A 15,248-nucleotide genomic window follows, 5' to 3' on the forward strand; every position below is an offset into this window, starting at 1 on the left:
GTCCAGACCCAGCACGACGGGAACCCCGGCACCAGGGGCAGCGGCCGGCAGAACGCCCAGCACGACGGGAACCCCGGCACCAGGGGCAGCAGCCGGCAGAACGCTGCCAGGCTGCAGGTGCCCATCGGGTGCTTGGACCCAGAGTATGAAATGTGTTTGCTGGGGCTACCCTGGTGTCCAGTGGCTAAGACTCCACGCTCCCAATGCAGGGGGCCCGGGTTCGATCCCTGGTCTGAGAACTAGGTCCCTCATGCTGCAACTAAAGATCCCGCACACAGCAACGAAGATCCCGTGTGCCCCACCCAAGACCTGGCGCAGCCAAATAAATAAATGCTAAAAAAAAAAAGCGTTTGCTGGCCGCGCTCAAACAGGACAGCTGAGCAATGCCAACAGGCCGGATGGGAGTTGGAAAATAACCAAGTGGATTTGAAAAAAAAACGCGTGGAATTTCTAGAGATGACAAAGCGTCATCCCCTAAACTGAAAACCCAACAGTCACCTTGAGATGCTGCTGAAGAAAGAATTAGTGAAAAAGAGGGCAGAAGAAAGTGGTCCCGAGGCAGCCCAGAGGCAGAAGGTGGGAAGAGTGTAAGCGGCTGGTGTGGCTGGGGGGGCCCGTGGGGTGTCCCGAGGCGAGCGGAGCCTGGCGGGTGTGGCGCGAGCAGAGAGGTGGCAGAGGCAGCAGCGGCTGGGCCGCTTGAGTCCCTTCCTCGGGACGTGTGCCACAGGCGATGCCAGTCGGTCCGCCGCATTCTGGGCAAGACCCCGTGACCTCGAGGGGCTGGGTCTGGCCTGGGCCTGGAGGGCTCACCGGACACTTCCTGCTCGGGGGGTGTGCCCCTTCCTGTGCAGCCTGGCCCTCCCTCCCAGCCTGCCGCCAGCACCCTAAGCCCAGCTCAGGCCTGGCCTGGGTGACCCGGTGCCCGGCAGGGGTGGGGGCGGGGCCGTCCACGTGCCTCCCCAGGCCCAGCTCACACTGCGGCCGCACGGGCGCGTCCCATCCTCCGCCCTCTCCTGCTGGCGTGGCCCTGGCTGGTGGGGCTCGTTCCCACTTTCAGCACGGCACCTCCCCCGCTCTTGGTGAGGCCACGAAGGGTGGGTGGGATCGCAGCCCCTCAGCCCCCGGGGCGCCGCTCGCCCTGCCAGCCTCTGCCCTCTCTTAGGCTGGCTACACAGAGGCCGGCCCCTACGGCAAGGGTCAGGCACCTCTGTCCCACCCCTGCCAGCACCTTGTCCCCTCCTGGGTGGGTAGGTGGGCAGTTGGCCCCCAGAGGGACAGCCGCCTAATTAGGAAGTTCAGACAAAGGAAAGCACGCTCGCGGGCGCCTGTGCCGTCCCCGAGGCTGCCCCGCGTCTCCCCGAGGCTGGTGCGGGCCTCCTGCGACTCCCCCGGCAGAGCAAGAAGCTGTGGCCGAGGGACAGCTGGGCCCCCAGACTGAGGCTCCTCCGTTTGCCTGTGTGATACAGCAGCGTCAAGCTGTGGCAGCTGGGAGTGGACGTGAAGTCCAGGAGCAGTGAGGGGTCCCCGGGGCCCCTCTGCAGCCGCCTTGCTCTGGGCACCTGAGGGCCTCCTCCCAGCGGCCCCACCTCTTCCCCTTCCTGGTCGACGGGTCTGGGGAAACCAGACGGGAGGGGCTGAGGGGGCCTCTTCACTGTCCTTGAGGCGCATGGCACCACAGTAGGGTCTGGTGGGCAGTGGGCTTTGGGGCAGCGCGCGGCTCAGGGGTGTAGGCCTCGGGTGCCCGGGGCTCCCTGAGAGGACAGCCCGGCCAGGACCTTTGGTTTGCTCCCAGCTGGGGTCTGGGGAGGCTGAGTGGGCCCAGCAGCGTCTCCATGTACCCCTCATTTGCGTCTATGACCCCAGTGCTGTCCAGTGGAGAGAGGATGCTGGTGGGGTCAGGGCAGCCGTCGGGAGAGAGGGAGGTGGGCTTCAGCCGCGCGCTGAGGCGCTGGCCTGGGGATGAGGCGGGTCCAGGCGGAGTCCGAGGCCTCAGGTGGGAGCCCGGCCAGGCTGTGCTGGGAGCTGCCCTGGGCAGCGGGCACTCTCTCCACAGGCAGGGGCCCCAGGCCAGGGAGCCTCGGCCTGCCCACCGGGTAAAGAGAGGCCAGTGCACAGTGGTCAACATGGCACGCTCCACGGCACGGGCGGAGCGGCACCGGTGCACCCCCCCGTGGCGACACTGGCTCCTTCAGGCTGGCATCGGATCAGCCTCTCCCACCCCCTCATCTGCATGTGGTCAGAGCAGGGAGCAGTGCCCCATCACTGCCGGGCCCGGGCCGAGGGCCGTGTCACGACCCAGCCTCCACTGCAGGCGTGGAGCAACTCCGAGGCCAGGATCGGGGCCTCTCGTACCCGCCACCCCAGGGCCGCCCGCTGCTTCCTCAGTGCTCAGCCCCAGGGACTGCGCCAGCCGGCTCTGCTTGGTGACGGCTCTGCCTGCTGAGTCTCGGAAGAAAATGGGCCCTGGGGAGCGGGGAGGAGATTCCACACTCGTCCCCAGGGCGGCTGGGCCCATTAACCCCTGCGGGCCGGGCTGGTGTTGGCCTCATGGTGGCCCAGCTCCAGCTATCCTGGGACCCAGCCCGACCTGCCCCTCCCTCATCAGACCCCAGACCCAGATCTTCCAAGGCGCTGGGTCGTCAGGGACCTGTGAGGGTCTCCAGCTGCCAGCATCTGGGTGCCAGGGGCATGGAGACCACTATACGAAAGGGAAACTGAGGCCTGAGAGGAAGGACCTGGCTGCAGCAGTCTGTGGCCTCCCTGGCCCCGGCAGGTTCTGGAAGCCCGCCATGGGGCCACGGAGGGCTCGTCGGAACCCTGCTGCCATCCGGCCAGGCTCAGGGCCAGCAAGAGGCCAGGGTGGCAGCTGGGCGGTGCCTGAGCGTGAGAGCTGTGTCAAGGACGGTGCTGGCGATGCTCAGACAAGGTCAGGAACGGGCTCTGCGTTGGGGCCGTGGGGGGCGGGTGTCTGCTCAGGTGGGAGAGACCGCTCATCAGGCAGAGGTGCGCCACGTGGGGGTCCTGCAGAGACAGCCTCCCCGCCCCGAGCTCCCGAACGCCGTCCTCTTCACGCTTAGGCCGCCCCCGCCCCTGCACCTGCACCTGGGAGAAAACCTCCGAGAGGCCCTGTGGCGGCTACACCTCACATCCCAGCCCTCCCTGCATCCTCCCAGGTCCCCATGGCGCTGGGGGCTGTTGCACCCTCCCCTCCACCTGTGGGTAGAGCTGCTGCGCCGTCCACTCCCACGGGCCCCCCAGGCCCCCAGAACCAGTCACAAAAGTAGCCCCCAGGGGGGCTTGGTATCTAGAGGGAGGCCCCGTCAGGACCCCCAGCACCTGCCCCATGAGACAACGGCTGCAGGAGAAGCTGGCCACAGAGCTAATTATCAAAGCCAGAGACAGAGACAGAGTGAGAGAGAGAGAGAGAGAAAGCATCGCAGGAGATCAAAGGATGGCTCTAAATGGCTCTGCAGCTAAAACATGAGGTCCCAGCGACAGATTCAACAGCAGAATTGAAAGAACAGGTGGTCAGTGCTGAGACGCAAAGTAGCGCCTTGAAGATCACAAGGGAAAAGATGAAATTCTTGGGAAGAGATTCAGGGGAGGTGACGTGAGTAACAGGAGCTCCAGGAAGAGAGAAAGGAGCAGACGGGAGGAGCAGACACATCGTGAGATCCCTGGCTCCAAGGGAAGGGCCCTGGCCCCAGGCCGTGCCTCAGCAGGCACCAGGGAAGTTCTCTGGGAAGCGAAGGAGGCTCGGGTGGATCCAGGGAGGTGAGCCCAACCCACGAAATGACAAGAGGCATTCGGCCTGTGCAGCAGGCAGCGCTGCCGCCCCCGGCGTTTCCAGCACTTTCCCTCCCCGGGCAGGTGACATGCATGGGTGACCCGTCGCCCTGGTTCTCTGCCCTCCAACGCCCCCCCGCCCAAGGCCCGTGGTGACTGGGACCCGCCACCAGTTGAGACCTGGGCGCCGAGCACGCCCGCAGCCGGCCTCAGTGGGAGCAAGAAGCCCACGTGTGTGTTAAGCCCCGAGACTGGGGGCTGCTGCTTCCAGCTGCACCTCCTCTCCCAGCCCGACATGCACAGGGCCCTGGACTTCCTGTCCGTGCAGGCAGCCTGGCCTCACTGCACTTCGCAGACACCGCGTTTTTGCAGATTGAAGGTCTGTGGCACGCCTGTGTCGAGCAAGGCCATCAGCGCCATTCATCCAACAGCATTATTTTATTTTATTATTTTTTTGAGTTTAATTAATTAATTTATTTTTGGCTGTGTTGGGTCTCATTGCTACGTGAGAGCTTTCTCTGGTTGCGGCGAGCGGGGGCTACTCTTTCCTTGCGGTGCGCAGGCTTCTCCTTGCAGTGGCTTCTCTTGTTGCGGAGCATTGGGCTCTAGGCACGCAGGCTTCAGTAGTTGCGGCGCGTGGGCTCGGTAGTTGTGGCTTGTGGGCTCTAGAGCGCAGGCCCAGTACATCCAACAGCATTATTTTAAAATGAAGGTCTGTACACATTTTTTTAGACGTCATGCTATTGCACACTTAATAGACTACAGCATAGCGTAAAGATAACTTCCGTATGCACTTGGAAACCAAAAAAATTCATGTGACTCACTTTCTTGCAATATTTGCTTTATCAGGGTCGTCTGGACCTGAACTGCAACGTCTCCAGGGTCTGTTTGTGCTGGGACTGGTTATCTGCTGTTGCGTGAGAAGTTACCCCAAGCGTAGTGGCTTCAAATGACAAACTTATCATCTCACAGTTTCTGTGGGTCAGGGCTCTGGGAGAGGCTTCACGGGACAGTTCTGGCCCGGGGTCTCCCGAGGTCACGGCCAAAGTGTCGGCCAGGGCCGTGTCCTCTGAAGGCTTGGCTGGAACCAGGGGCTCTGCCTCCAAGCTCCCTCACGTGGCTCCTGGTGGGGCCTGAGCGCCTCACCCGGCGGCCCCCACAGCATCCTCACAGGGGCGCTGGGGGCCGGGACCCGCAGGACAGGAGCTGCGAGGCTTGGCTGACCGACCCGCCAGTGCCGTCGCTGCACCAGCTCCACCTGGGCGTCCTGCCCACACCCGAGGGGGGAGGACCCGGAACATGTTTAAAAGCGCCACCGGCCGCCCCCCTGACCCGACCTGACACACACACGGGGCACCAGATGTCCAGCGCCACCCTGGGCGCCCAGGCTTCCGAGGGAGGGGAACCAGCGCGGGGACCCCACTGCAGCCGGCGCGGGAGAGACCTGGGGTCCGGGAGCCCCGAGAGTGCCTCGCGACCCACACAGAGGAGAGAAGTGTCCAGAACAGAGAGCCAGGCCAGCCCCGGACGAGCAGATGCGGAGGACGCTGGACGGCTGTCTCCCTCCCGCACCTGTCACCCGATAGAGGGAAGGAGGAGAGGCTGCCCGGGCGTGGGACGGGGCTCCCCAGCCAGCTGGGCCCCGAGTCAGAGCAGTGGGCTCCCAGGCCCCACCTGGAGCAGCAGGCTGGAGGGCGCCTCCCTCCCAAGGCCGAGGTGCAGGCTGCAGGCCGGGGGGTGGGGGTGGGGGCGGGGGCTGGAGAGACACCTGCCTGCCTTGCAGGGAGTCCTGGGGGCAGGTGGCTTTTCTCCTCCCCATCCCTCGGGGAGAGGAGTGGGGGTCGACCCCGGGGTCTTGTGAGGAGAGATGGGGGCGCCTGGAGGAGGGAGCCCGCCCCTCGCCCTGGCTGGGGACCTGCCCAGCTGCAGGAATCCTCGGTGTGGACGCCCGAGGTGGGGATATGAGAGGGTGTGGGGGGCTTGACGAGTGTAGAGTGCACGAGGGACCCTGCAGCCTGACCGCTGCCCTCGGTGGTGGGACGCAGGTGGGAGCAGCTGGGCGGCTGGAGAGGGGACAGGGCCCCGCGGGAGTGGCCACGCTGCCGGCAACCACATGGTGAGGAGGAGGAAGATGTCATGAAGGGAAGCTCGGCCAGAGTCAGGGCGAGGACGTCATGGGGAGGAGAGGGGTGGTGGACGTGTGCATATCTCATCCCTTGGAGGGGTGGGGGAGGGGCGGGCGGTGGGTGTGTCCACCTCTCATCCCATGGAGGGGTGGGGGAGGGGCGGGCGGTGGGCGTGTCCACCTCTCATCCCATGGAGGGGTGGGGGAGGGGCGGGCGGTGGGCGTGTCCACCTCTCATCCCATGGAGGGGTTGGGGGAGTGTGACCCCACAGGCTCATCCTTGCTGTGTGGGGTGGCGGTAAGCAGGTCAGGGCACAGGTGTTTGGCTGCCCAGCTGCTAACAGCAGGAGAGTCATGTTTGAACAGAAAAGCAGGTAAGTCTCCACTCACGGGGGGGATGAGAGGGATGGGAGGGCAGAACTTCCTGTGAACAGGGAGATACGGAGTGAACAGCAGGGGCATCAAAGCCTCGGAATGCAGAGCAGGAAGAAGAGGAGCCAGGGAGGGGCAGAGCACAGGAGGAGAGATGCAGTGAGTCCTGCCCTTCCGGCTCCCGGGCCAGCAAACCCAGCAGTGCTCCCTCGGAGGGGCCGGTGTTCGACTTGGTCAGGAACCAAGACCCCACTTGTGTGTGCTCATCGGGCTCACAGGCACTCACATTGACTCCTCAGCGGAAGAGAGTCTAAAATTAGACGCGGAGGGGCTTCCCTGGTGGCGCAGTGGTTGAGAGTCCGCCTGCCGATGCAGGGGACGCGGGTTCGTGCCCCGGTCCGGGAGGATCCCACATGCCGCGGAGCCGCTGGGCCCGTGAGCCATGGCCGCTGAGCCTGCGCGTCCGGAGCCTGTGCTCCGCAACGGGAGAGGCCACGACAGTGAGAGGCCCGCGTACCGCAAAAAAATAAATAAATAAATAAATAATAAAATAAAATAAAATAAAATTAGACGCTGATATAAAGAGAACCCACGTGACAAAGTGGGATTTGATGGATCCATCGTTTAGTAAGTGGAGTTCGCACACATGGCTCCACCTTCTATACAACAAAATTCATAAGGACTTAAATATAACGCTGACAAAGCGGTAATATCTATTATATTCAAAGAGCTACAGACGAGCAGGAAGACAAATATGCCCAATAGAAAACTAGGTGAGGAATGCGAGGAAAGAATTCTTGGAAGAGAAAATCAAACGGCAACAAAGGAAATAGTGTGGTGGGCAGTTCCGTGTCCTGGTCCCTGGAACCTGTGAAGATGGGACCGTACCTGAGCAAAGGGGCTTTGTGGATGCGACTAAGTGGGGATCTGAGACGGGGAGATGGTCCTGGGAGATGCGGGAGGGGCCGAGGCCTTCTCATGAGTCCTTAGAAAACCTTGGTGGCTGGGGAGAGAGACCATACCCTGGGAAAGGGCAGAGACACGTCCACTGAGAGCTGCCGAAGACAGAGGAGGGGTGACGAGCTGAGGAAACTCAGCGCCTCCAGAAGCTGGCAAAGGTGAGGAACAGATTCTCCCCTGGAGGCTCCGGGAGGAACAAAGCCCTGCTGACACCCTGATCCTAGCCCAGCGAGACCCAGGTTGGAATTCTGACCTCCAGGACTGCGCGATCATCAATTTGTCTTGTTTTAAGTTGTGAAAGTTTGTGGTGATTTGTTGTGTTAGGAAACCAACGTAGAAAAGCTGTTCCACTTTCATAACCGTCTGAGAAATGCGAGTTAAGTTCAGCGTGAAATAGCACCTTGACCTCATCAGGATCGAGAACCCGGCTGGTGGAGGGAAGCTGGGAGTGGCAGGAGCCGACGGCTGGTGGCCGAGAAGGAGGAAGAGCTGCAGCCGTCGGGAAAGCACCCGGCGCTTGGACGAGCGTCCAGTGCTTGCAGCCTTTGGTGCAACCTGAGAGCACCAAGCATTAGGGTCCTAAGTCTGGGCTGTTTATAGCGCGTGGCCAGTAGTCACCAAGAGCCAGACCCCAAGCCATGCCACCCGTCGGGGAGGGCCACAGCCTACGCGGTGTGGGACGTGGCGAGGTTTACGAAGAGCGCACTGAAGCGCTATCCGCGGCCTTGGGAAGTTTGCCCCACTGGATGGTTGAGCTGGAAAGGAAAGATCCAGAAAAGGAGTCATGATATCTATTCTGTGTTCTTTCTTTAATTCCATTTTAAGAAATTGTGGTAAAATAGACATAAAATACGTTACCACCTTAGCCTTTAAAGCGTGCAGTTCTGAGGCATTAAGTACATTCACACTGTTGTGGAACCGTCATGATTTATTTAAATTTTTTTTCAATTGTGGCAAAGAACACAATGTAAAGCTTCCATACTAACCATTTTGGGGTGTGTGCTTCGGTAATGTTACGTATATTCACAGTGTCACGCAACAGCTCTCCAGAGCTTTTTCATCTTGCAAACCTGAAACTTGGTCCCCATTAAACAGCACCTCTGCATTTTCTCCTCCCTAGAGCCCCTGGCTTCAAATTCTAGGAATCTGACTACTTTAGGTACCTCATGCAAGCGGAATCATGCAGGATTTGTCTTTTGTGACTGGTTTATTTCACTCAGCACCATGTCCTCAAGGTGCATCCATGCTGTAGCCCGTGTCAGAACTTCCTTCCTCTGGAAGGCTGAACGGTATTCTGTTGTCTGAATGGACCACAACTTGTTCATCCTTTCATCTGTCCGTAGACCTCGGATTGCTTCTAGCTCTTGGCTGTTGTGATAACGCTGCTATGGGATCAACATGGGATCCCTCTTTGAGATCCTGTGTTCAGTTTGTCTGGATAAACACCCACACCGGGATTGCGGGATCATATGGTGATTCTATTTTTTATTTTTTCGAGGACCCATCATACTGTTCTCCACAGTGACTGCACCAGTTTACATTCCCATCCACAGTGCACAGGGTTCCAATTTCTCCACACCCTCGCCAACACTCAATATTTTCTTTTTTTTTTCAATAGTAGTCATCCTAATGGGTGTGATGTGGTGTCCCAGTGTGGTTTTGATTTGCGTTTATTTAATGATCAGTGATATTGAGATGATCTATGTGTGTTCTTTTAAAAGAAATCATGGCGGGACTTCCCTGGTGGTCCAGTGGTTAAGAATGCAGGGGACGTGGGTTCGATCCCTGGTTGGGGAACTAAGATCCCCCATGCCTCTGGGCAAACTAAGCCCGCGCCTCAACTAGAGAGCCCACGTGCCGCAAACTACAGAGCCCACGCGCTCTGGAGCCCAAGCGCCACAGCTAGAGAGGAAGCCTGCATGCCGCCACGAAAGATCCCGCATGCCGCAGCTAAGACCCGACGCAGCCTAAGATTAAATAAATAAGTAAATAATTTAAAAAAATAAATCATGACTATCTGTGTCATACATGCATATCCATCCATGTGCATATAATATGACCTCACAGGCGTTCCCCAAGCTGGACGACAGTGACCTTAGGTTTCAGGGACATGAGCGCCCCGGATGCTTTCTACCTGCACACTCCTGCTGTAAGAACCATGGCTTCTCCCAAGGAAGAGAATGTGTGCTCAACTGTGAAGAGAAATTTACAGTTACCATCACACATTCCTTACTTTAAAACATAGCTTTATTGAAGTGCACTTGACACACAATAAATGGCACAGGCTTAAAGCACACACTTGATAAGTTCTCACGTGAGTATACACCTGCAACATCATGGTAACAATCGAGACTGAACTCGGCCATCGTCCTCAGAGTGGCCCTGTGCCCCTCTGTGCACCCCCCCCAGCCCCAGGCAACATCTCATCAGCTCTCTTTCATGATGGATTAGCTTGCATTGCCTGGAATTTCGCGCAAATGGAATCAAACAGGATGTACTCTTTTTTGACTTGGTTTCTTTCCCTCAGCTTAATTATTTTGAGGTCAGTCCCTGTCGTACGAGTCAGCAGCTTACTCCTTTTTATTACTGTGTAGTTTTCTATCGTACGGATGTACCACCATTGGTTAATCCATTCATACCCGTTGGTGGACATTTGGATTGTTTCCAGTCTGGGGATTCCTATAGCTTTATGATAGGTCTTGAAATCAGGTAGTGTTACTTCTCCAACCCTGTTTTCCTTTTTCCTTTTTTGGCTGTGCTGCGAAGCTCACAGCATCTTAGTTCCCCCACCAAGAACTGAACGTGGGCCTGAGCAGTGAAAACGCTGAGTCCTAACCACTGGACCACCAGGGAAGTTCCTCCAACTCTGTTCTTCTTTTTCATAGTTCTTTTGGCCATTCTAGGTCCTTTGCATTTCTATCTGAATTTTAGAATCACTTGGTCAATTTCTACCCCTCCCCCCAAAAAAACCTGCTGAGATTCTGTTTTGTTTTTTAACTTTTTACTTTGAAGTAATTATAAAATCACGAGACGTAGCAAAAAATAGTACAGAGGGGTCCTGCATACCCATCACCCTGCATCCCCCTCTGGCAGCATCTTCCGTAACTGTGGTGAGTTACCAAAGGCAGCACGCTGACCGACACGATATGATGAACCTGCCCACAGACCTTCCTCAGACATTGCCAGTTTCTGCAGACGCTCCTTTTTGTGTGTGTCTTTGTGTATCGCTCCTTGATACTTTATCATAAAAGTAGATTCCTGCAACCACTGCCGCAAGTTAGATACAACCAAGATCACCACCACCACAAAGACACCCACCCTGCTGCCCTTTCCCAGTCCCCCTCCATCCCTACCCCTGACAGCCGCTGATCTGCTCTCCACCAATGCAATTTTGTCGTTTCAGGAATGTTGTGTGAGTTGAACTACACAACCTGCCACGCTTGAGACGAACTTTCTTCCCGCAGCATCATCTCCTCTGTATCCATCGAGCTGTTGATGGACAGTCTGTTCCCATGTATCGTTGAGCTCTGTTCCAGTGCATGGACGCCCCAAGATTTGTCCAGCTGTTTACCTGCTGAAGGACATTTGGGCTGTTTCCACACAGAGAGCTCCATAGACATTAGTGTTCAGGCACTGGTGTGAATGGTGGCTTTTGCTTCTCTGGGATAAATGCCCAAGAGTGCGAGTGCCGGGTTGTAGGGTAAGTGTGTATGTTTAGCTTTTTAAGAAACTGTCTGACTGGTTTAAGGAATGGCCCTACCACTCCTGCTGGGATTTTGATTGGAGCTGTGTTGAATTTGGAGAGATTCCGCGTCTTAACAAAATTGGGTCTTCTCACCCGTCCCTGTAGTGTACCTTTCCGTTGATTTAGGTCTTGGTGAATTTCTTTATATTTATTTATTTATTTTTGGCTCCTCTGGGTCTGTGTTGCTGAGTGCAGGCTTTCTCTAGTTGCAGTGAGAGGGGGCTACTCTTCATTGCGGTGCACGGGCTTCACATTGCGGTGGCTCCTCTTGTTGTGGAGCACGAGCTCTCGGTGCGCAGGCTTCAGTAGTTGTGACACGCGGGCTCAGTAGTTGTGGCACACGGGCTTAGTTGCTCCGCGGCATGTGGGATCTTCCCAGACCAGGGCTTGAACCCGTGTCCCCTGAATTGGCAGGCGGATTCTTAACCACTGTGCCACCAGGGAATTCCCTTCGTGAATTTCTCTCGGCAATGCTCTGTAGTTTTTTTAAAATTTAAAAGTTAATTTTACTTTTCTCCGAGTATAAGTGATACTCGTTGATTAGAGAGAATGTGGACAATATAGAAAAACATAGAAATGAGGGGAAAACTTTCACAATCTCACTACCCAGAAAACAACCGCTGTTAATATTTTGGGACTTTTTTGATTTTCTGTCCTTTTATTATATGTAATTGTAAAATACACATAACATGTAATTTACCATCTTAACTGTTTTTAAGTGTGTAGTTCACACTTTGTGGTTTTCCATTTACAGCTCTGGCACATCTTTTGTCAGATTTATCCTAAGTATTTCCTATTAGGTGATGCCTTTGTAAATGGTATTTTTTTCAATTTCTGATTGTTTCTTGCTAGAATATAAAAATATAATTGAGATTTGTTTAAGGATCGTGTGTCCTGCAGCCTTGACACATTTGCTTCTCTGTTCTAGCCCCACCTCTTTACCACTTAGGATCTGACACAGCTCTGTTGGCGAGGAGGCGCTGAGTCATCCCCGAGGATCCACCGTTAAATTTCCAGATGTTAAGCGAAGGGGTCCCAGGGTGGGTGGGGTTCTGAAGAAGAGATGCTGATGGTCACAGGTGCGCAGGGTGGGAGCGGGCAGAGCCGCTGCTTGGAGGGGGCTGGGGGAGGGAAGCGGCCCTTGCCCTGGACGCGCTGCCCGCTCCCCGTGGGCGTCCTCGGCTGCAGGCACCAAGCTCCGTTTTTTTGGTTTTTTAAAAAACTTATTTATTTTTGGCTGCGTTGGGTTTTGGTTGCTGCGCGCGGGCTTTCTCTAGTTGCAGGGAGCGGGGCTACTCTTCATTGCGGTGCATAGGTTTCTCATTGCGGTGGCTTCTCTTTTTGCGGAGCACGGGCTCTAGGCACACGGGCTTCAGTAGCTGTGGCCCAAGGGCTTAGTTGCTCCGCGGCATGTGGGATCTTGCCAGACCAGGGCTCGAACGCGTGTCCCCGGCATTGGCAGGTGGATTCTTAACCACTGCGCCACCAGGGAAGCCCTTGAAGCTCCATTTTTAAATGGGTCTCTAAACCCGAGCACTGGAGCGGTGTGATTGCTGGTGGCGGGGGCTGCAGTGAGAGACTGAGGGGCAGCCCCCCCCGCCCCCACCCCCGTGTCTTCACCCGCTGTGGGTGGCACATCTATCCTTGCCCTGCCGAGCTCCATCCCATGCGCACTCCGCGCCACGCGGCCTTTTTCCCGTTAGATTGAACCCTGTGAAATTGCCTTTTTTAGGTGAAACCAGACGCTTAACAATGATTTCATGCGGGTCAACCTATTTCAGTGCAGCCACGCGGCAACAATTTTCTCAGGGCAGAACTTCCCAGGTCCCAGGACCAGTCAGCCTCTAGGGGCGCGGAACGCGGGAGGGAGAGCGGAGTCCCTCACAGCAGCAGTTCAAAGCCAAGTGCCCTCTGATCTGGAAAAGGAGGGGAGCGAGGACGTCCAGCAAGATCTGTCCTCCTGTGCTGTCCACCTCGGCTTGGTGGGCCTTCTCTCCCTCCCCCTCCCCCCTCCCCCCATTCCCTTCTCCTCCCATAATATGTTATGTTATGTTTTAAAATAACATTTGGATTAAAGAGGAATTCATAAGGTAAATTACAAAATACTTAGAATTTAACAATAATGGAACCTTTACAAGTTAACATTTGTGGGACACGTTTAAAACAGTATTAGAGACAATTGTATACCTTTGAATATGTTTATCTGAAAATAAAAAAGTCAAGGATCTATAAAAATAGCACAGAATAAATCCAAAGAAATTAAGAAGGAAGGAAATAATAAAAACATAAACCAAGAGGGAACAAGAATGAAGAGTAGAAATGATGACAAAATCAAAGTTGGCTCTCTAAATAGTTTATTTCAAGAGTGATTAAGGGAGGGACTTCCTTGGTGGTCCAGTGGCTAAGATTCCACGCTCCCAATGTAGCGGGCCCAGGTTCCATCCTTGGTCAGGGAACTGGATCCCACATGCTGCAACTAAGAGTTCCCATGCTGCAACGAAGATCCTGCACAGCCAAATAAATAACTAAATATTTAGAAAAAAGAGTGATTAAGGGGAAAAAAGAGGTAAAACAAAATATAGGACAAAGGGGGTAAATAACTCTTGCCTATGGTCATTATTCTAAATACAGGAGGTGTTTTTTTAAGTATACACCCATAAGTTTGAAAACCTAGGCAAAATGCGTAGATGCATAGAAAATTGAAAATACTGAAATCCAAACAAGAAGGATGAGAAAACCACAAGAGCTTAATAATTGTTTAAAAAATTAAAGTAGTAACCAAATCTCTCTCCCAGCTCGCACATGCACACACACTCCCCCAAGCTCCTAACCCAGCAGTTATTACAGGTTATATCTACCAAACCCTCAGGGAACAGATAACCCATGTGATGTATACGTCGTTCCGGAAAAAGAGAAATGGAGGGAAAACGGTCCAATCCATTTTATGAAGCTACTACAGAGATTAAAAAAAAAAAAAAAAAAGCACATGGTAAGTAAATTCTAAACCAGTTTTATTTATGATCGTGAATTTTTAAAATCTTAAAGTATTAGCTAACTAAAATCTAACCATATTTAAAGTCACATAAAGTTTCTCTCAGTAATATAAGGATAGTTCATATCAGAAAATTTAACACAGCAATTCACCAGGTTAAAGAAGAAAAGAAATAAAATCATCACACTGAGGTAGAATAAAGCATTTGATGAAGTTTAACACATACCCATGATTTAAAACAAACAAACAAACAAAAACTTAGGAAATAGAAGCTAGAGGGATTTTTCCTAACTAATAAGGACTATTTCCCTCAAATCTGTGGCAAACTTAACAGAGACACTTTGCATGCATTCCCTTTGGGGTTGGTAATAATGTAAGAATGTTCGTTCTCACACTTACTGTTCAATATTATTCTGGAAGTCCTGGCCAATGTAATAAGACAAGAAAAAGGAATCGGTAGTTTGGAAACTAGATGAAGGGAGATAAAATTGTATCATCATGTCTTTTCAAATAACATGTTAACTTACACTGAAATGCCAAAATAGTCAACAGATTAACTATTAGTACTAATAAGAGTTTAACAGAGCTGCCCAATACAAAAGTCAGTGGTATTCCTTTAAGTCACTGAAAAATACATATATAACAGGAAAGGTGTTATTTTCAAAAAGAACAAAAATTGGGGCTTCCCTGGTGGCACAGTGGTTGAGAGTCCGCCTGCCGAGGCAGGGGACACGGGTTCGTGCCCCGGTCTGGGAAGATCCCACATGCTGCGGAGCGGCTGGGCCCGTGAGCCACGGCCGCCGAGCCTGCGCGTCCGGAGCCTGTGCTCCGCAACGGGAGAGGCCACAACGGTGAGAGGCCCGTGTACGGCAAAAACAAAACAAAACAAAACAAGAACAAAATTTGTAAAATATTCAGGAGTTAATCTTGAAATCCGCAAGTCCTTTATGGGGGAAAAAGCCCTGAAATATCTTTCCAAGCTTTAGCAGAAAACTGGAATAGGTGACACTTTTCTGCCATGCTTGTGGGTTGGGGCCAGTCTGTGCAGGTGATACTGCTGCCCTCAGGCTGCTGTCGCCTTGGCCACACTTGCTGGTTCTGGTGCCCAAATTTCTGTGGGTTTGGAGACCTGCAGGAGGCTCTGAGCAGTGGGGTGGGTCTCTGCTCTGTAGGCATTGTGGCCCCTCTGGGTCTGCCTTTGATCCCAGCTGGCCCATGGCTGGATGGAGCTGCCCTGGCCCCCAGCACTTGCATCCATGGGCTGAGCT

This window comes from Phocoena phocoena, chromosome 2, assembly GCF_963924675.1.
Source record: "Phocoena phocoena chromosome 2, mPhoPho1.1, whole genome shotgun sequence".
Lineage (NCBI taxonomy): Eukaryota > Metazoa > Chordata > Mammalia > Artiodactyla > Phocoenidae > Phocoena > Phocoena phocoena.